Source organism: Larus michahellis, chromosome 8 (assembly GCF_964199755.1).
Source record: "Larus michahellis chromosome 8, bLarMic1.1, whole genome shotgun sequence".
Lineage (NCBI taxonomy): Eukaryota > Metazoa > Chordata > Aves > Charadriiformes > Laridae > Larus > Larus michahellis.
Window position 1 is genome coordinate 15,495,205 of NC_133903.1, and position 22,228 is coordinate 15,517,432.

The 22,228-nt window shown below is 38.2% G+C and overlaps 1 protein-coding gene across 39 annotated transcripts in view; it reads right to left on the reverse strand.

Moving 5' to 3' along the window:
• Positions 1-22,228, reverse strand: part of RBFOX1 (RNA binding fox-1 homolog 1) — a 910,365-nt gene that overhangs the window by 766,255 nt on the left and 121,882 nt on the right. The window lies entirely within an intron of this gene.

Consider the following 22,228-nt stretch of genomic DNA (forward strand, 5'->3'; position numbering starts at 1 on the left):
GAAGTCACTGTGAGTTTTCAAATGCAACCTCTAATTTTTTACGACTTCGTACTGATTAAAATGCTACCTCACTGAGCTTATAGTAGATTAATTTTCCTTTTCTGAAATTCTTGTATCTGACAACTCAATCCTAGCAGACTTTCTATTTAGCATAATGTTCCCTATCATTAATTTTAGAAACTTTATACTCCCAACTGCTACTGCTAGTATTCCTTATTTATCCTGCATTTGCACACCCTAGTGACTGAGGAAACTCAGAATCCACAGAGAAATAAGATGTATAGAATTTTAAGAACATATGCAACTCCAGGAAAAAATAGGAATATAACGTTGTATGTAATTTACAAATTACTGCTGTATTAAATCAGAGCAAGTGTAAAAATAGTTACCTCTAAAGCAATTAACTTGGCTATAATATTTAATCAATGAGTAATTATTAATTTTGCCTGATTTTACAGTACTGTATAACCCCTCTCTAATTTCCTCCACATAGAAATATTAAAGTTTCATGCTCTACTGACTGCAGACATTCTTTAAAATGTTTAATAATCTGAGTACGACATGCGAAGTCAGGATTTCCTCAAAACAAATGGTCTAAAAGCAGCTGCAAAAGGAGAGTGGAACTCCAGCCACAGCCTTGGGCTCCGTACCACCACCGAAGGTACTTTATTACCATATTGTTGGACAAAATGAAGGGTGGCACATTTACAAACTTTACAAAGGTTTGTAAAGATTTCTCCATCACCAGTCTGGATATGAGTTGGCCTGAACCAGTGCAGCTGTCCTACGTAACACAAGCCAGTTACGGAAGGCTCCTTGCCCAGCACACCCGGAGGCTCCTGCAAACCAGGCAGATGCAGTTCCATGCACTATTACAGAGAGCATTTCTGTATTTCCAGGTTTCATGAAGACCGCTTTGCATAAAGTGCATGTGTTACGAAGTACACTTTATTTGTTATCTAGCTACTCAGGCAATATCTAAACAACAAGCAAGGTTTTTCAGTCACATTTACATGATTATACGAAGCAATTTTTAGTAGAAGGAAACAACAGCTGAAAAAAGCTAATACTTTTGTGGAAAAAACCAACACACCTACTTTCTGATAAAATCCTATTTACAAGTCTCACGATAACCTACTTGACTATGATGGACTTCAACGCTATACCTTATTATTCTTTGTACTGACACAAAATGTCATTAAGACTGTCCACACAGCTAAAAGCAGCCTTATGGAGAAATGTAAGGCGCATTTTCAACGTGATATTTTCTTTTCCACAGCTGTCGTATATCTTAGCAAAACAAGAAGTAGGCTCTTGTTCTGCACTCCTATCACACAGAAATAAATATACAATTAGCAACATTTTGCTTGCACCTGGCATTACAACACTTGTATGTGACAGGCATATACGAGAACAGCAAGACCTTCCATCAGATGAACAGCAGAGTTACCAGCATTCTGCACTGCTCCAGACTTTCTGTCCTGAGAATGGGAAAACTTGAGTCAACTAGAAGTCCTGCTAAGTATGTATGTAAAAGTCTGGCAGAGAAGATGATGTTTTGAGATTCACTTAAAGCTGGGAAAGTTGTGCTGTCAGGTGAAAATTGCAGGTGCGTAGCAAGTCCTAAGAACGCCCCAGGGTCTCCTCTCCCCAGGGCAGGCAGCTCAGGCAGCCCATCGAGCAGAGCTCACGCTGCAGGGACATCGAGAAGGAGAGCCCCAGGCCATTCTGGCTTCATAAATAGTCACCATACCCAAGCATTCCAAGAGTAACCCAGACTTTATAGTATTTTTGCACAGAAGTAGCTCCCTTCAGCATTATATTAAATAAAAAATAAAAAAAATTCAAAAAACCCTAAAGCAATAATAAAAGTTACTACTAATACATATACACGATTACTAAGCCTGACTTAACACCTTCAGCTTCACACCTTTATCAAAAGCCTACGTATAAATTAATCTAATCTGATATTTTTTATTTTAATTCTGTTCTCAAAATGCAATTAGACAATGTTATCTGTTGCTGCAAGTTAAAAGTCATTCCCTTTAGATAACAGCCAAATACAACAAGCAGTGAGTTTTACCATCATTAGACTTCTAACCATATTACTTCTATTTTGAGGCTTTTTTGTTTGGTCTCAGTTTAATTTCCTGTCAGCCTTACAAGAGATTTCTAATGTTTGGGCTGTAGGATATGCTCTGATTAAAAATAATCTTCCCAATTACTGCCTGGCATGAGTCTACTGCCACATGCACTCTGCCACTGGCTTCTGAATTTCTGTCAGCAGTAATTGTGTCTGTAGCTTCTAACTGTAAATGAAAACCCAGGGGGCATATTTGGGTTCCAGTTTCCTTTGCCTAGCCATATCTTTTAATTTGCACTGTCTGTCAAAAGGAGATGTTCGTAGGCACTAAAAGGAAATCCTTAGAACATCAGGTTAAAAAAAAGAGGAAAGGAAAAAAAAAAAAAAAGAAATGCAACTGGAATACGATAAACTATATTTGATATTTATTCTAACATACTCTATGCAGACAGAGAATCTCACTGCATTTATTAGCCTTAGAAGAGGTAGACTGAAACCATTTACTGAGCATTTCTAGATGCACTTTACCATTAAATTTAATCATAAGTCTTAAGCATCACCTTATTATTGCTATTTTTTTTTTTGGAATGTGATCATTCTAATGAATATTTGACAGAACAAGGTTTCTTACCACAATGGGAAAAAAAATAGTATTTCTCAGGCTCTGGATGCTGGCCTAAACTATACCATGGGGTTACCCATCTCCAGCTGGACCTCAGACATGGCTTGCAGGCAACCTGTCTCCAGGGTTGACCCCCTGGACCTACATTGCATCTTCTCTCCAGTCTCCCTTTCAGTCCTGTTTCCTGTGCGGACTTTAGATCCACTTTTTCTGTCCTCTCTCTGTCCCACTGAACTGCTGTCCTGACTGGACTCCCCAGAAGGATCCTGGGCCTGGTTCACCACCTGGCTTGGGGCCGTCAATGGACGGATCCTGTTTCGAATACTTGGCTCTGTCCCCTGTGTTCAGAACCAGAGGGGCTGCAACCCATGGGGGAGGGCATGGACTGCTCCAACACAGCTCCTGGCTTCCTTCTCTCCAGCACCAGCCAGCTGCCACCAGGCCCCAGGACATCTCCATTTGAAACCACAGTGCTTAAACCTGGCCATCAATGCAATCACAGTCACCAGCCTCACGATACATTTGTGTTAAGATTCTCATTGATTCATTTTCCCTCTTAGGAGTGCTGCTGCTGGGAGTCCTGTGATGGAAAGGTGGCCCGATGTCGCCAGGGCATGTTGCCTGTGTGACAAGAGCAGGATGGAAGCAAGGTGCCCTGGGTCAATTTTCTAAAGGACAAGAATCTTAGGAAGAATGAAGCACTAAGCACAGACTGTACTCTGTGGATACAGAAGCAGCACAAGGAGTAGGAAAACATTTAATACAATGTCAAGAGTGAAACTTCATGTAGAAGGGAAAAGTACAACCAACTACACCAAATGTACAGTCAAGAATGAATACATAGGATATACAGTGTTCACTGCAAAGGATAATTTTCTGGAAATATTCACTATAAAATGAAGAATACTTTAAAGTCCTGTGAAAATAATTTTCTATGAGGTTTCAATGTTTATCTGTCAAAATTAAGTAAACTTTTGTCCCAAAAGTAACATGGCATCCAGCACATTTGGAATCCAAGGAGTACAGAGAGCATATTTTTGCATGCAGGAATCATGGAAGTTTTCTTTGTGAGGACAAATACTGAGACTTGGTGAGTGTGAGTAGGGATCTGTCCAAATGCCATTTGAAACTGAATAGCTCTTCTTGGCATAAGAACTTATTTGAAGTATTAAGGCCAAATGTTAGCACTCTGCATTGTATCTGTTGGTTGATACTCTATTCTGTATGCTTCTGTCTGTAAATATTGTTTGGTGTCAAATATTAGTTGGCACCTACTACAGGCCACCCTAGTACTGCTACTACTAGGCTCAAGGGGAGCCTATTGATGCAGCTACAGGGGGCTCTCGTCCCGCTGGAGGACTTCAACCACCCCAACATCTGCTGGAAAAGACTTCTGGAGTGCAAGGAGGATAATGTCTTAAGTCAGGTAACAGACAGCCCTACCAGAGGCAACGCGATACCAGACCTGTTGATCACCAGTGCAAATGAACTTAGTAATATCAGGATTGGAGGCAGCCTGGGCTGCGGTGATCAGGCACCAGTGGAGTACGCAGTCCTGAGGTATATGTGTCAGGCAAAGAGTGAAGTCAGGACCCTGAATTTTAGGAAAACAAACTTCCAGCTCTTCCAGGGAATTAGTCAATAGGACCCCCTGGGACACTGCCCTCAGGAACAAGGGAGCAGAACAGAGCTGGCAGATCTTTAAGGACACTTTCTATAGAGTGCAGGAGCTCTTGATCACCAGGTGCAAGAAATCAGGAAAGGAAGGTGAGAGACTGGCATGGCTGAGTCGAGACCTGCTGGTCAAACTAAAGGGCAAGAAGGAAATGCACAGGCAGTGGAAGCAGGGACAGGCATCCTGGAAGAGTACAGGGACACTGCTCAGTTGTGTAGGAATGGGGTCAGGAAGATCAAGGCGTAGCTGCAGCTGAACTTGGCAAGGGGGACAAAAAATAACAAGATTGGCTTCTACAGTTATTGCAGCCAGAATAGGAAGGTCAAAGAAAGCACATCCCAGCAGCGAGCAAGACTGGCAAACTGGTAACAACAGACGAGAAGGCTGAGGTACTCAACAACTTTTTTGCCTCAGTCTTCACTGGCAACCTCTCTCCCCACACCTCTCGAGTGGATGGACTGCAAGGCAGGGACTGGGGGAGCAAAGTCCCTCCCACTGTAAGAGAAGATCAGGTTTGTGACCATCTGAGGAACTTGAATATACAGAAGTCTCCAGGACCCGATGAGATGCATCCCAGAGTCCTGAGGGAACTGGCTGATGTAGTTCCAAGCCACTGTCTGTGATATTTGAAAAGTCATGGCAGTCAGGTGAAGTCCCCAGTGACTGGAAAAAGGGAAACATTACACCCATTTTTAAAAAGGTAGAAAGGAGCACCCTGGGAACTACTAACCTGTCACATCCAGAGGGTAGTAGTCAATGGCTTAATGTCCAGATGGAGACTGGTGACAAGTGGTGTCCCTCAGGGGTCCGTACTGGGACCAGTACTATTCAATATCTTCATCAATGGCATAGTAGGATCAAGTGCACCCTCAGCAAGTTTGCAGGAGACACCAAGCTGAGTGGTGCGGTTAACACGCCTGAGGGATGGGATGCCATCCAGAGGGACCTGGACAGGCTCAAGAAGTGGACCCATCTGAACCTCATGAGGTTCAACAAGGCCAAGTGCAGAGTCCTGCACCTCGGTCGGGGCAAATCCCGGCATCAATACAGGCTGGGGGATGAAGGGATTGAGAGTAGCCCTGCCGAGAAGGACCTGGGGGTACTGGTGTATGAAAAGCTAGACATGAGCCAGCAATGTGTGCCCACAGCCCAGAAGGCCACATCCTGGGCTCCATCACAAGAAGCATGGCCAGCAGGTAGAGGGAGGTGATTCTCCCCCTCTACTCCACTCTCTTGAGACCCAACCTGGAGTACTGCATCCAGCTCTGGAGAACCCAGCTCAGCAAAGACATGGACCTGTTGGAGCAGGCCCAGAGGAGGCCACAAAAATGATTAGAGGGACAGAACATCTCTCATATGAGGACAGGCTGAGAGAGTTGGGGGGTAGCCTGGAGAAGACAAAACTCTGGTCAGACCTTATTGCAGCCTTGCAGTACCTAAAGGGGGCTTTTAAGAAAGATGGGGACAAACCTTTTAGCAGGTAAAAGCATTATCACCAAGGTATATACCCCTGCCCTGAGAGGATGACTGAAATTGCCAGAACATTTAAATAAATGCCTACTTCTTTAAATCTAAGGTAAGACACTGAGTTCAAAATGGTTGTTCCTGTGACTGAAGCCATGCAGAAGTTTAAATATTTTCAGCATAAAAACTGTAGTATCAAGCATAACAGTAAACACATTATGAAACCGAAAGAAATATTGGGAAAGGACAAATGGAGTCACAGTAAGGTAGGAAATCAGGATGTAGACATGGCTGATATAACAAATGGCATCAGTACCTCACTACTGACTTCTTCACTGTTTCACTTCAGATCCATTTTTCAAAAATACGTAGCATTCCACTACCATTATCAAGATTAATGTCCTAAAAATACATGAAGACATCAACTGGACTGTGGGAGAGAAAGTAAGGGGGTGGGGGAAGCACTGTGATGTACTTTACTGGTTATATTCTTAACAATATTTTAGTTTCATAACTCAACACTTCCTCAATAAAGAAACAAAAATTTAAATTGTTTTCTACAACATACTAAATAGACCTTTAGCAACAACCTCAGCCTCTCACAAAATTATTAAAAAAAGCCCAAATCAATAATCAAAATCTATTACTGCCTAAATGGTTGTGATGCTAAGAATATGATCGGCATTTTCTACAGATTGCACAGAAGTCATGCTAAATGGTCACTGGCTGTCCTCCATAGGCAGCCCCTTTCTGCACGGGAACAAAAGTCAATTCTCTTTCACACAAATTAGTAATGAAATTCTAAAAAAAGAAATGCAATTTTAGAGGGTTTAACCTGAAAAATTTGTGATCTTTTCATGTGATTCCCCTCCTTTCCAAGCCTACATACAACAGACGTTCATTCCTGCCTTAGTGGGTTTTAGCGATGTTTTTACTTCTTTATTTCAATTTAATGTTTAAAGAGTTCTGAAAAGAACCCTAGTCAAATTATATTTTTACACTGCTAAGCACCAAAAATGCCTTACATCAATTATTGTGATTTTGTGCATACTCAGTCGATGAGCAAAGTCTTCAGTGCTTTCAAGCTTTCGAGAGAAGTCATCAAACTGTCAGCACTTCGCCGGACTACCAAGCCTCTCCTCATATTAGAGTAGTACTACTGTAATCACAAACATCACTAATTGCTGTCAAAATACTTCTTTTTCATAATGACCATGGGTTTTATCGTGACCTAATATCACTTATCTCTGTTGCTTTCTTGCAACACCTCTTACTCTCATTTCATGCCACTACAAACAATGTTAAAATGCGTATCTTTGCCTGCAATAACACTGATCAAACTGCCCAAAGTACAAAGACTGATCAATATGATAAATGTACTACATTATTGCACACATCAGACTTCCAGAACTCACAGCTCAAAAAGGGTAAAATAATCTGTAGTACTGGCAGTGACATTCAAAGATCCTTTCAATGATTTTATTTCTTTTTTAAACCAGTCGTAGTCTGCACAGACAATGGGGGGAGACGGGTACAGTAAACACAGAATGATGACAATTATGTTTATTTGACTACCTAAAAGCACTCTTATTAACATAAGGCTGCTGCACCAAAAATACAGTCGCATGTTTATTCCTGATGCGTAAAACATACAGAAGTAAAAGCTATCTCTGTATGAAAGAACAACAAAAAATAAACTTTGGAAATTATTCAAGGTTAATGAAAAATGTTACTTATACTGAAAAAGTAATAAAAAAATGGTTTGTTTCTTTGAAAATCTTTTCAAAAGCAGTTCCAAAAAAACTCCAACCAAAAGAAACCCAAACCCAACCCAACCCTCTATTTTATATATTGACTGTTTTATTAGTGTAAGTTCTTGAACAGCTTTTTAAAGGTCCCTTAAAAAAAAAAAAAAAAAAAAAAATCTTCAAAACTTTGGCTGCAAAGCCAGCTGGCTACAAATGCACAAGTACCACCCTGGGAAAATCATCTCCCAGCCAGTGCAGGGAAGTGGCAAAGTCCCAGGCACCAAGTTTCTCCAGTACTATAGTCATTATACCTGCTACTTTACAAATAACACTTTTACAACTTTTCTTCAAAATTTTTTCTTTCCTCCTCACTCTTCTGCAATAGAGACTGTTCTACCAAAGGTCTTGAGCGGGTAGAACAATTCCACAAACATCAGTAAGATGACTCATACGCTTAACCATGGTAATACACTCATATGCCCGCTAGACTAAATGATCATTTATCACAAATTCAAGTGAACAAGGCATTCAAAGGAGATGCAGAAATAACCAAGTAATTTGAAAAAGGCTTAACCGTTATCAACTCCAACTGAAGAGAACTTCTTCTATCAATTCCAATGGTGAGCTTTTAGCACTGAATACCCCGATACTGACAAAGACTAAAAAGCAGGAACATTATACTTTCAGAAAAGGCTTTTTAAGGTTTGCATTTTTAAACTAATGGTTCTCTTATCTATCACAGGTCAAGAAATGAATCATGCCTGTATAAGCTATACAGTTTTGAAAGAAATTTCACGTGTAGAGAAAAGAATGGTAAATTTGCCCATTTTTTTTTCTTCTTTATAATGAAAATTTTGACATTGCTTAAGAGTTTTAAATGTTAATAAATACCATCTGAAATTAATGACCAGAACAAGGGAAAGTAAAGTTGACAAAAGGAAAAGAAAAAAAAAAAAAAAAAGCAGTTTATTCAATAGCTTTGTGATTTATGACGTGATTATTCTTACAGAAACAGCTGAACTCTAGGTTGCATCTCCTGCCGTGATGAGGAAAGTGTAGCACATTGGGAGCAATGCAGTAGCACATGGGAGTTAGGAGCCCTAAGAGAAGAACTATAGTTAAAGGGTACAGCACATTCCACTCACTGAAGCACGTTTCTTGTGGACAAAAATCTAGTTTGGGTAGACACTCCGCATTTTCTGGTCCACAGAAATTTTTATCAGCAGGGAAAAACACAATCATCCTTTGACAGATTGGGCAGAGAGGGGGTGGGATGGGTTAGCTGACTGTTACCTATCTTCAGGAAAATTGGCTTTTGTAAAGTTATCAGCTCCTGAAAGGGCCAAGCCTTCCCACCAGATGTCACATACACCATCATGCTGGATCCCAAACACGGTTCACGGGACGTACCACCCAGTAGATTTTCCCGAAGAGCAACACACCCTACAAAACCTTTCTGCCTATGCTAATCAAATTTTGATTTTCATGGGAGAAAGAGCGACCATAAAGCACAAATATAAATGATGCAACCTATAACCCAGGCACACAGAATACATCTCTGCTGAACCATTTCTCTCAGATTTGCTAACTGTAAAGAAAAAAAAAGGGGCTTTTAACTACAGTTCTTTCTAGATGTGCCATATCCAAGTAGAAAAAGAAGTGGATTTGTAAGCATCACACGTCCTCCTCCACATTTCTGAATGACCAGTTCCACACATCTTTTTCTTCACCTGTAACCTCTCCTAGTGTAGTACGAAAATCACAAACTACAGGTAATGGTAACTTTTCCATCACTCACAGCATCAGGAGCTTCACACCAGTACGCTGACACATGTGAAATAAGACCACTTATCAATGAAGAGAGAGGTCAAAGGCTTCTAGGGCTGGATCAGGAACCTGCTGGCTGCTGCAAATCTCTCACCAGCGCATTTGAGCCTGACACTTAATATTCAAACTGAATTGCAAGCTATGTACTCAAGGATAAAGCTCAGTAATAATAAAGATTCACAGTCTGACATGCTCAGCATACAAATCTTCAGTGCAGAGCTCATTTTTGATATTTTTTTAATCTAAAAAGGAATCTGGATTTTTTCCTGTTTTAAATAAACAATAATACTTCCCATTTAGTGAGGGAAACAATGAAATGAGGAAAATAAAATTTTATTCTGTACTTAGATACAGATAAAGAATTCACATATTTTATTACAATATAGGTACACTCTGTATGCAGTCTTCGCCGTGCTAATCAGGCACAGGAATACATCAAATAAGGTATCTACTTTGTTTTCATAGGGCCAAATCCTTTGAGCCAGAAATCCACTACTTTAAACCATTTAACAGTTTGCCAAAATTTCAGATAATTTATGGCATGTATTTAGCATGTCAGCTGTGAAAGCTAAAATCATTGCAAAGTATCTAAGGCCTTGGTAGGTATTACTGAAACATTGTATGTAACCAATGGTCTCACTAGTCCAATATTAGGTCACCAACAAGTGACAATGGTTATTATCCTTTCATACACTCCATTATTTTAATTTTCTGCCCATCATATAGAAGAAGGTTCTAGGTATTTACACTTTAATTTTTTTTATCTCTCAGTCTTATTCATCTTTTATTTTATCCAACATTGTTTAGTTCACAGTAAAATATTCACTGTTTATTTTAGAGTGACATTGTAAAGTCATGACCCATTTATTTTTTCCCTTTCGATGTTTATTTTACATTACAACAACCTTGCAATTTGTTGTCTTTCTTCTTTTTTTTTTTAATGTGATTGTTCATGTATGAATGAGGTGGTTTAAAATTAAATAAATTATAATTAAATACATAATAGTTTTTACACCGAAAATGTTGTTACTAAACAGTAGATCCACTTAGAATTTTTTGCTTATTTTGTATTTTGCTAGGAACATCTACATTTCTATTACTAAATCTACCCTGTTCTTTTTGAAATCACACTGCATCCAGCTTAACTACATCTCACTAAATCACCTTGTTAGTCATACTTTGATTCATTCCATTTCATTGCCTTTCATATTTAAATTACTCCATTTCTTTCTCTACTCCCCCTATTACCTTTGAAAATGACAAGTCTCACTTTGTTCAATGATTCTTTATACTGCAACCTCACACAACTCCCGTTATTAACACTTTATCATTTTCCCTGTATATTTGCAAATTTTCCAGCAGAACTGCCTTCCAAAAGAATTCTAAATTTACACATTTAATCCCATCTCCTTGTTTCATTTATATTCCATATGCACCAAGACAACCAGCACCACGAGAAGTCAAATTATATTTGTTTCATCATAAAATAAGAGAGAAACGTTTGAGCTCCATTCCTGCCATAAGCAACCTGCAACCCATCTGCTGCCGTACCTGCCCTGAACTGTCCGGGGATCTGGCTGGGAATCTGACTCCAGCCACCGTGCCCACGGAGTTCAGGATCAGAGGTTTTGCTGGACACAAGACACAAACGATCGTGGCATAGTGGAATTTGATTTATACAGTACCTAGTTACAATGAAAATATAACTATATTCAGTATGGGGAGGGAATAAGGATGCAGCCTGAATCTCAAGATCTGTGATACAAATATGATCATTACAGCATAAACTACCGTCCATTCTTATTCTTTCCTTGGCCAAAGCTACATTTCTCAGGAATTTCACTCAAAATCAGCATTCACTTCAAAAAATAAATACATAAATGAAGCAATAGCTCCCCTACTCCCATAAAAAATAAATTCTCTTCTTCACAGATTTCTTGATTGAGCCTTAGAAAAATATCATCTCCATTGCCAAGCAAGAGATCAATATCTCTCTTTAGTTAGTGCGGATATAAAAGTGCTGTAACATGAGCTCAAATTGGGGATGAAGTTGTTAAAACAAATCTAAAAATGCTTCTTAAAATTGCCCTCAGTGTTGCTTCAAAACAAGAGTACCTGAACAATCCTCATGGCCAAAATTATTGCTGTTTTAATGCGCTCTCCAGTATTACTAACTTTTAGAAGACAGAATCTTCTCAAAACTTATACCCCTAAAAAGCTGCCCTGCTGTTCTTTGGCTTTGGGACCAAGGAGCAATTAACCCAGCGGTGCTGGGAACATGCCCGTCCTCCACCTCCAGACCCTTTCCCATGGGCAGGGGAGAAGAAGAGCAGCCGGCAATGAATGACCAGGAGCTGCCATTCACTGTGTAACTGTCACAACTGCCACCTGTGTTACCAAGCGCCCTACAGTATTTGCCAACTATGATCGTTAGATTGTTATCTCTAATTTACAACTCATCAAAAATTACGCTACCGAGAACTGATTCAAAATAGCCATCGTATTTGCTGAAAGCAGCAAATCCCAGCCTGAGTCACCTAATCCTCTGTGGAAAAACCAAATTCTGCCAGGATGCAGTATAGTACCTCTTCATCTTTTATAGGAGTTAAGAGAAATTATTAGAAAAACTATGAGATAACTGCTTGCTTAAATGGAATTTTACCAAATCAAATTAAAAATGGCTCAATAACTTGTTACTGAAACCAATCGCCTTGAAAACATCAGATACTGGTTGTTGCTGGATAAGGGTTTGTCTAAAGGAATCATGGCAACATTTATATTCACCCTTTTATTTTTTTTTTAAATCTTACCTTGTAAAACATTTTGGAAATTCTTTTTTTTTTATTTTATTTTAAAACAAGATAATGATCCATCCTACTAAACCGTAAGTATTTTCTTTTTTCAAAACTATAGAACAGTAGTTTGTAGCTTGAAAAAAATGTGTGCAGGAAGGAATGACTCAAATCCCATAGCCACTAAGAAATCTTTAAAAAAAAAAACCAACAAAATAAATCAAAACAACTTTAAGAGAATTGATAAAATGCCTTTGTGCTGTCTTTGTCCTGTTTGAATATCAAAGCTCTTCTGGGTATCACTTAGATCTACCCATCATAATTCAGATACTTCTGAATAATTCAAGATGTTATGCTTTAACTCCTATCAGCAATTCCCTTGAAGAGAAGCTGTAAGTAAGCATTTATTATAAGCTATAGCATGAATCCATATAATTAATAGTTTGATGTACTTTACCTGTTTGCTCTTGTGATATTAAGCTAGCATTAAATAAATAACACACTCAGATAACTTGTTGTCCTACTTTTCAAAAAGATGCTTCAATTTATGTAATTACTTTATTTGATTTATTGTTGCATCCTTACTCAAGTTACGTATTCTGTTAATGTGCTATCAATGTAATTACCTATTTCTTTGTAGGAAACACTTTTTAAATCAAGCTAGCATTTTTATTGCAAAAGGAATGCACCGCTTGTACTTCCTTGGAATCAAAATATCCTTTTAATGGTATGACAGCAATGTACTCCATCCTTGCACATCTTACTTGGCACACTGAAGCAAAACAGAGATGATGTGCTATTATTCAAGCATAAGAAAAATAGTAGCGCTCCACAAACAAGTGTCAGAGGTGAATAAAGGCATACGAAATGATATGAAAACAACTAAAATACACCCTCGTTTTTCAAAGAAGAGTTCAGAAGACCTGCGCCCAAATGATCGTAAGCTATATATTAAGATTACAAGATTTTGAAATGAAAACAAGCAATACTGAAGAAAAATTGATCTCAGATTTTCTTATTTGCTACTAGCGAAGAGTTAAAAAAAAGGCATACTTCTTCATGAAGTGAATATACATCTTGGGTTAGAAACGTACGTTTGGTTAGAAACATGAAGGATCTACACATCAGCCTTTATTCTGCAGATAAACTTAATTTCTGCTGAGTACAGGATAGCGTACTGATGCCACCTGAAAGAGTTCTGCATGTCTACTCTCCAGACTCATAAAAGAAACCCTTCAGGGGTGGAGATAGAAGAAGAAAAAGCAAGTCAAATTTCTGAATACTGAGAGAGAATTAACTTGTTTATACTGCCTTCCCTCAATAATTTTCATTCATGAAGGGTATTAATTTTGACTATTAATTAGAGCGGCATCTGTTTCTCCCCCACTGGCAGGCTACCAGCGAACATTAGCAGCATTAGCTGTTGGTACAGGTGTGCAATCATTGAAAACTGATTTCTGAACTACTCCCCTACCATACTGATAGAGGAGCAACAATTTCACAGAATTAGCTCAAATACAACGCCACTAAGAACATACTAAATGAGGTTTTCAATGGATAGAGGAATTCTGAAAATATTTTCAAAACTTAACTTCATTTGGCAGAACAGATTAGCAAAGGTCTAAGACCATAAATGCTGTACACGAGGCAAAACCTCAAACCCAAGAAATCTAACACACATTTTAAAAGGTATTATTACATTTTTTCCATTACTCAAATGGCTTTAGGAAACTGTGCATTTACTACACTGTCTAAGAGAAAACTACTATCATTATATTTAAAAACTGTTGTTTTTCTGAAGTTTGGAACACACAGTAACAAATTCCACTGTATTGCTCTTCTCGAGCGTTTTTGTCCACAAAGTAAAACTGGTAAGAGTGTTTGCAAATCAAGACTACTATTCAATACCAACATGAAAATATTTTTCCCATTAAATTTTGAAAAATAATAAAAAAATAAGATATGCAAACTGCGCAAGTAAATTAGAACTATTTGGAAAGAAAACCATTACTCAATACCAAGAGATAAACCAGTAACACATTCAGTGTATATTATGTATTTGTAAGTAAGAGTGGTTAAAACTCTGAATTTTGTTTTCTTCTATCTGCATTTGATTTTATAATTTCTCCTTTGTATAAGAAACGTGAAAGAAAACAAGTTATCAGGAGTTGTTTTACATTTATCGAAAGACACCTACATGGACACTGATGAGCGCTCTGGAAGTAACCCCTGTGGTCCCAGTGTGGCAGGAGGTAGAGAAGACTGGACATGACCAAACTGAAACTTGGAACGTTTCAGTCCAGGGCATCAGCGGCAGCTTATTCCGAAATGCTTGGTTTTTCAAATAATCCAGCAATTTTTAAATTCTAGCTAGGTAGGAGACATCGCTAAGTCTCATTTATAATTGCTTAGAGACACGGCATTATAAGAGACAGCATTTAGTTACACAATGTAAATATGCCTTATTTAATATACCTGGAAAGAAAGGCACGGCAGAAGCACACTGCAAACAGCCTGAAGCTACAGAGACAGAATTTTTAAGTAGAATCTGAACACTGGTGGGAGCCGAGAGATGGCAAGTTAGACAGAATCTCTGCTCCAGAAATAAGTAACACTGATTTCTTTGAGCTTAAAGGTATCTCTAATTCATGCCTCTGGGAAACAAAAAAAATCATCTAAATGTAAGTTCGCTATCTGATCTTTAAAGAAATATTTTTTTTTTTCCCCCTCCACTATTACTGAATGACAAGCATCTTGATTCATGCCTTCAGAAATATTTCATCATCATCCTCACTTTCGCAAATAACAGCTAAAGCTTGCAGAAAAATACACATGGCTGTTTTCAGACTCTACAGAACTTACACAGTGAGTACTTCCAACGAAACCAAAATCTGCCACTTGTGTAATAAATCCCCATTAAATTAGAGTATGGTAGATAGAATCAGGTCATCTGACATCACGCTGCTAAAGAAACTCAAAATAAACTACTTCAACTCGATAAAAAGTTGTAATTTTCTGTAAACAAAGCCCAAGACAAAAAATTTAAGGAAATGCCTGCAATGTTCTATTTATCATAGTCTCAGACACATTTAAGCTTGTAAATCCAGTTTAATAGCTCCAAAGTATTGTAAATAGCTACGAAATCAAAAGGTTACAGTAAAAATCTTTAAAATCTTCATTGCTAAACTGCATGTAGCACGGCAACAACAAAAGCAGCTAGACAGCATCTACAGAAAAACAGTGAAATACGGTCCTACATACTCTGGGGGAGGTTACTGAAATTTTTAAGACATGTAACTTAAAAGTGAACTGTATAATATGTCTTAGGATTTGATTTCTCAGTAGTTTTTGTCTGTTCTAGGTTGTCCTTTTATTTCATGGCAAAATACTTTGCCACGTTAGCATGCATATTCAATTAGTAGTTATTATAACTATACATGCACTGCAAGAAACACTTCTAATATCAGATTTCTTGGGGATTTCCGTAATGGCTGGTAACTTTGCCTAATAGCTTGAAAACAGAAGCAAAATGCCCACCGAACTGGAGTGTTTATGAATTCTTGCATGATTCTGAATGCTTTTTTGACTTCCAATATATTTGTCAAACTGCTATTTATACAAATTTTACATGTAATGTTACAGCATTGTTTCAAAGTCTTGGGATTTCTCACTCTGTGTATCAGTTCTTATCCAGTGTCAGACAAAAAAGTTCTATTTATGGCTATAATGAGAATAAAGCAGACATTTCCTTACCAACGTGCCAAATACTAGATGGATAACAATGTAATCTCAACATAATTCTCTAATGCCTGAAAGCCATTCAAATACCTCAATATATCAAGTTTTAAACCTTTTATAATACCTATAAACACTCTGAGAGTCTAACAAGGCTAATACTACTGAGTGCAACAAGTGAAAGGTGGTGTAAAAATCAATTTTCTGTCACCTCATATGATTTATATTCTTTCCTGAACAAATTAATTTCACACTAAGAAACCGGTTAATAAAACTTCAGAGCAGTCCGATATTACAAAGCTTTGTTCTTAATCCAGGCAGAGATAACATGAAAATAGTATTAAATAACAGTTCGGGATTACTCTTCCATTTGCAAAGGCTGGTCTGCATTACTTCACTTCTTTTCCTCACCAGGTTTTATTTCTGAACTTCTGAAAATGAATTAAAAAAACCCCACAATACAGGTTTGCAGTCTAGAAATACCAATATTGTTTAGAATATTAACAATAAAACATAAAAATAAAAATAAACCAAGCAAGTACGAAAATAAACCAAGTTTGGTATGAAAACCAACATTAGTTTCCAAACTCCGAATCAACTTATGTGCTTAATTCTAAACATAACTGAAATGCTAATATTCGTATTACTGGATAATAAAATCAAAAGGATTGCTGATGTACTTCATACAAAGCACATAATTAGATATTTCACTGCAGCACAGCTGGAATATTTAGCATTTCTGTCCTATCTTATCTGCAAAACTGTTGCTACTGTAGCTGCAATTGCATTTTGCATCCTTTATGACCACAAGAAATTCCTGCACATAACATGGCTCCTCCTCCCTTTCCCTATCCCAAGTACTAGCAATACATTTTTTCTGGGTAATGAAGAACAACACAGATAAAAACTGAATTTCCAAACAAAGTCAATTGTCTGTTCACAGACTGAAACAAGTATGGTGACAAATAATACATATTAAAACCTCTGTGTCCCTTAACTTCCAGGTCTTCTAAAGCGAGCTGAATACGACTGCATCTTCTTACAGCAAGTGATTCTAGATTCTCTTTTTTCTTAGGTAACCGAAACTTCAACACAGGAGATACAAGTCACCAACTTAAAAAATAAAGTAAGTGTAATGCAACACTCTCACAGAGCTGCACAAAAACAGTGGCTCAAGCTGACCAAAACAAAAGGAAATGTTCTGAAAACTAAGATCAGCTGAGGTTTTTGCATTGTTACATCTCTGTTGACTGCATTTATGATGGAAGGTAATACTAGAGGAGTGTAGGCAACTTTTCTCACACCTCACTTTTACATTTCACTTGCAGGGTATTACCAAATGTAAAAATGTTCATAAGCAGATGCACAACAAAAATAGCAACTGAGAATATAATGCAGAATGTGTGTAATAAATATCTACAACACAATTTGAATAATTTCAGAAATATTAATACATCTCTGGAGTGTCTGTTGAAATATTAATAATGTTTTTAAAACTCATTTCAGTTTTTAAAAAATAGACTGTATTGTAATTGTGCTAAGAATTTTTAGCCTGCGCTGATATTTAATATGCTTGCCACTGATTGAAAAACATACGAATGCCACCAATTCCATTTTTCTGAGATGAAAAATGGGATTTGAAGCTTCAGTTTTACATTTTCTGATGTGTCTTAAAGCTGAAAAAAAAAAAAGTGGTTTCTGACCCCTATGCCAATTCACCAGAAGGTGAAGTAATAAATAGCCTACAGTAAGATTCATAATAATGCAAGATAGCAATTGAAAGTTATTTTTTCTTTTTTCATCTTACTTGCTTAGGAATATGTTGAATGATATAGAGCCGTAGCACCAGAGCACCAATACAGGTGCTCTCACCACACTAGAGATTGCACTATAAGTGCAATCACACCACACTAGATTGGTGTGGTGAAAATGTAGTTTTGCTCTTGATACACTGGCCAGGTTTGGCCCAAATAGCCTCAGATGCCTTGGATGCAACACAGGTAAAATCATAGAATGGTGTGGGTTGTAATGCACCTTAAAGATTCAGTTGCAACCCCCCTGCCATGGGCAGGGACACCTCCCACCAGACCAGGTTGCTCAAAGCCTCATCTGGCCTGGTCTTGAACACTTCCAGGGATGGGGCTTCCATAGGTTCTCAGGGCAACCTGGGCCAGCGTCTCACTACCCTCACAGCAAAGAATTTCTTTCAGATACAGAATGGATAAGCCAAGCTCCCAGCACCATCAGTGTTTGTAGGCTAGATACACAACTCAGCTTTCAAATTTGAATATGACATCTTCCTCCTAAGCCATGAAGCCCAGGAAATGAGGCACCAACTACTGTCACCTACTATACAGAAGAGAGAGGAAGACACTGCATTCCCTGAAATACCAGAACTCCTCCTAGAGGCCCATGGATGATGTCCTCCTGCCTCACCACTTCATCCTCAAACTATCGAAGAAACATTTCAAACAGAACAAAAAAGCCCATATGCTTGCCAGGTACCATGTTTCCCACCATGACACCAACTGAATTAGAGTGGCTGGGTTGAAAAGGATCATGCAAATCCCAACTTTCCCCTTTCTTCAAGTCGAGCCGTGTTGGTAAGACTGAGTTCTAATCTTTCAAAATAAACATGAAAGCAAACAAAGTACAGCTTATCCCTAGAGACTGAAATGTAAAACTCTGCAATTCAGAGTGGGGGCACACACAGGTGTAGTGTGTGGAAAGGCAGGAAGCCAAGTAAATTCAACCATTTCAGAGAGTTCCAAATTAACAAAAAAGTAGAACAGCAATTTAGGGAAGGCAAATAAATGAAGGTGAGTTCAGTACATAACAAATAAAGAGGTCAATTATTTTAACAAAGAACAACTAGTGGAACATTTGACTTAACTCCATTTCTAAGCACCTAACTGCACCACTGATTTTTTGTTGACACTGTGTAAAGTTATTAACAGATTCCATTGGAGATTGAAGAAATTTAAATATTAATGGACTCTTTACAAGAAATTAGTAACAAAATGAGAAAATTATTGTGTTTCAAGGCATTGAGGTTAATTATTTCAACCGGGTTGACAAGGACAAAGTAAATCTTAGTTTTAACCTTAATATTTCTAGGCAAGCTACCTTCATGTTTGATCAGCTGGTTTTAACCTATTGAAAACTATGATGCAAACTGGCAGATCGTATTATTCCTTTTGCATGTAGAACAAGCTAAACTGTGATGGAGAAATTAAAGTTATTTTAGTTTATTGCAAATTTCCATGTTTTAAAAGTCCCTCCAATTCCAGAAATGCAATTATTTGAGAACCTTGGTTTTAACTTGTATTTAGTGATTCTTAGTTTAGTTTGAATGACAAATTAGTTGAGTCTACTCTGTTCTGAGAGTTTTGCTTGTTTAGAAGTGTTTGTGACAAGCCTTTTTGCTCATTCCTTAGTCTCCAGCACTTAGTGGGTGCCAGGACAATGAGCTTCTCCTAAATAAACTGGGAGAGATTTGGACATCTCCAAGATTTGGTGGCCAAGAATAAGTATTGGCATTTTGTGGTCTCATGGAATATGCTTGTTGATACAGCAAAAGTCCAGACTTCATCAGTCAGATGGGGAACCTTCTGCTTCAGTGTCATTTTGAGAACAAAAAATCAGTAACCAATTCCCATAGTACAATTTGGCTTAATATTTGTCAACTTTGAAATGGCTTTCTAAACAACGTGCTCCTCAAGAACTTTCCATAATCCACTTGTAACTCCCTGCTGGTTTCCAACATCAGTAGAACAAGCTATGGACCCGATCACAGACTGTATTGGAAACTACTTCACACCTTCTAAAGGCATCGTTATCAACCTCCCAAGTAAGGTCAAAAGTAATTTTGTCAAACTGTACTGTATCAGACTCCCTCTGATTCTAACTGTTGTCTTCAGTATACAAATCAGTGCTCACCGTATCGGATTCTTTCTCTACTTGATAATAATGATTTCCATTTTTCTTTCATTCTACTGCTACTTCTGCCAATTTTTTTTCCTTCTAGGCATACCTACAAAACTCCTCTATCAGAATTAAGTTCATTTCCTAATCACGCTGTGTTTTTGCTGAGATGTCAGCGAATTTGCAAACGAAAATAGAAGTCTCAAAATAGTCAAGCCAGATGGTCCGATGGGGAAGCCATCTCTAAAGAATGCAGACTTTAACAGAAGCTCTTTGCCAACCAAACAGAATAAGATATTCTACTGCTTTTTGTTGATTTAAGGTCTATGACACACTGCAGCTGTCACAATGAAGGATAGACAGAAAAGGCAGTCTAATGACTACAGAAATGCATTAAACCATACAAGTTTTATAAGGTATTCACTTGGCATCTGTCTTCTGTAACATGTCTCCATATTATACAAGGTATTTCTCTCCCTCCTTGCTCTTTAGAGAGATATGAAGTTTAATGTACTGACTGGTACTTAACAATCAGATTTTGTCAGCTTTTGTGCTGAATGGCATCTTCCTTCTCCCATTGACTTTCACGGCACTGTTCCCAGTGTAAATTATTGCCTCGTTGTCAGTGAAGGTGACAGCTCCGTGTACTACCTCAGACACTGAACTTGGGAACTACGTGCTGTCAGGCAAATCACCGATGCCACATAAATCCTCACTACTGTCACAAGGGGCACTTCCACTTTCTGCCTGCCTCCCTTCCGCTGCTGCTTGTACTTACATACTCCCACCCACCCTGAGGCTGGAAGGGATTATTTGCCAGCTGGGTCTTGTGGAGGGGAAGGGGCAGAAGGGCTGTACTTTCACAGCTCCTCGACCCGTTTTCCCAAGGGAGGCTTTAGAAATGAGCTGCCCCGGCTGGCTGGTTTCGGCACCAATCCAAGCATCACATGCCAGAGTAAAGGTATTGGTTAACCACTGGCCTACTCAGCAAAAGAGAACAAACAGAAGTAAACAATGAATATATATTAACCTCTGCAACAATGGTAATTTTATAACCATTATCCAGGTGTATTGCTGTATATTCAGATGTGCAGCTGAGTGGATGCTCCCTGTTACAAAAGAAGCTGGATCAGCACCAAAATCAATAGATTTCCAATTTCAAATGAGAATGGATGGAGCACAGAGAAGAACAGAATACGTTTGCTATTGAATAGGACTACTGAACAGGACACGACTTACAGTGGGATTGCTGCTGATTTAATTCGGGTTTGTACAAAAGGATAAGTTTCTTCCTTCAGATATCACTTTTCATTTGTCTTGAACTTTATATTCACTGTTCCATTTTTATCTTCATGCAATTTATACTAACATTTCTCATCATCCTAGCAAAAGTAAAAAAGAGTTAGGAAAACAGTTCCAAAAGAAAAGCTTGAACCTCTCAGTAGTCTGACATATATATGACCTGTGTGTATATATACACACTTACGTATATCTGCATGGCCTAACCATTTTGCAGCACTGACCACTGAAAGTGCACTGATTTATGTTCTACTTGTAGTCTCACTGTTATAGAATGAAAATAATTTTGTATTTTAGCTACTCTTTGTAATCCAAGCAGTCGTTAACTCAATTTCCAGTGTTAGTCCAATCTGATACGCATTTTCTCTCTACAAGACAGGCCAACAATACTGAAAGGCCTAAACAAAAGCCTACACTCTTTATAGGCATATAGGCAACATATGCCTGTGTACTGTCCAAAACAAACGAATGAACAAAAACTTCAACCCATTCCAAAATTATCCATCCTGCCCACTTGCCAAGTACATAGAGCTCTGCTCTTCTGCAGGGAAACCACTATCAAAAGCTGAGGTTGCTAGTTTAACTGGCTGACGCTACAGTGACTCACGCTAAAACATATCCAGAACACTGAAAATCAAATTACCAAGGTACAGTCTTGTAAAAATTAACTGATTCTCAAACAAATCTTTTCCCCTAGACCAACAAGAGATTTTAACACATTCGTAGAAGATACAAGATTGTAACTTCTAACTTAAATTGCACTGAGTTAAGTTCATCTGAATGTAATCTCTCTGTTAATGGGAGCTATACAAGAAACTAATTTGGTTCAGCATACCATGTTATTCAGCATGGACCCGATTAATTTGCCTAAGAAGTTCAATAGTTTTAACAAAATTCCAAAACAACTTCTGGTGGAAAAACTTTGTTTTCGCTACTCTGCTATTTAAAAGGCATTCAGGTCAGGTGTTCAAGATCTGAATCAGGCAGCCAATTAACGGAAGCCAGTAGCTGAAGAAGCCTTTCCATCAAGAGAAGAAATAAGCGTGTCAGAGGAATAGG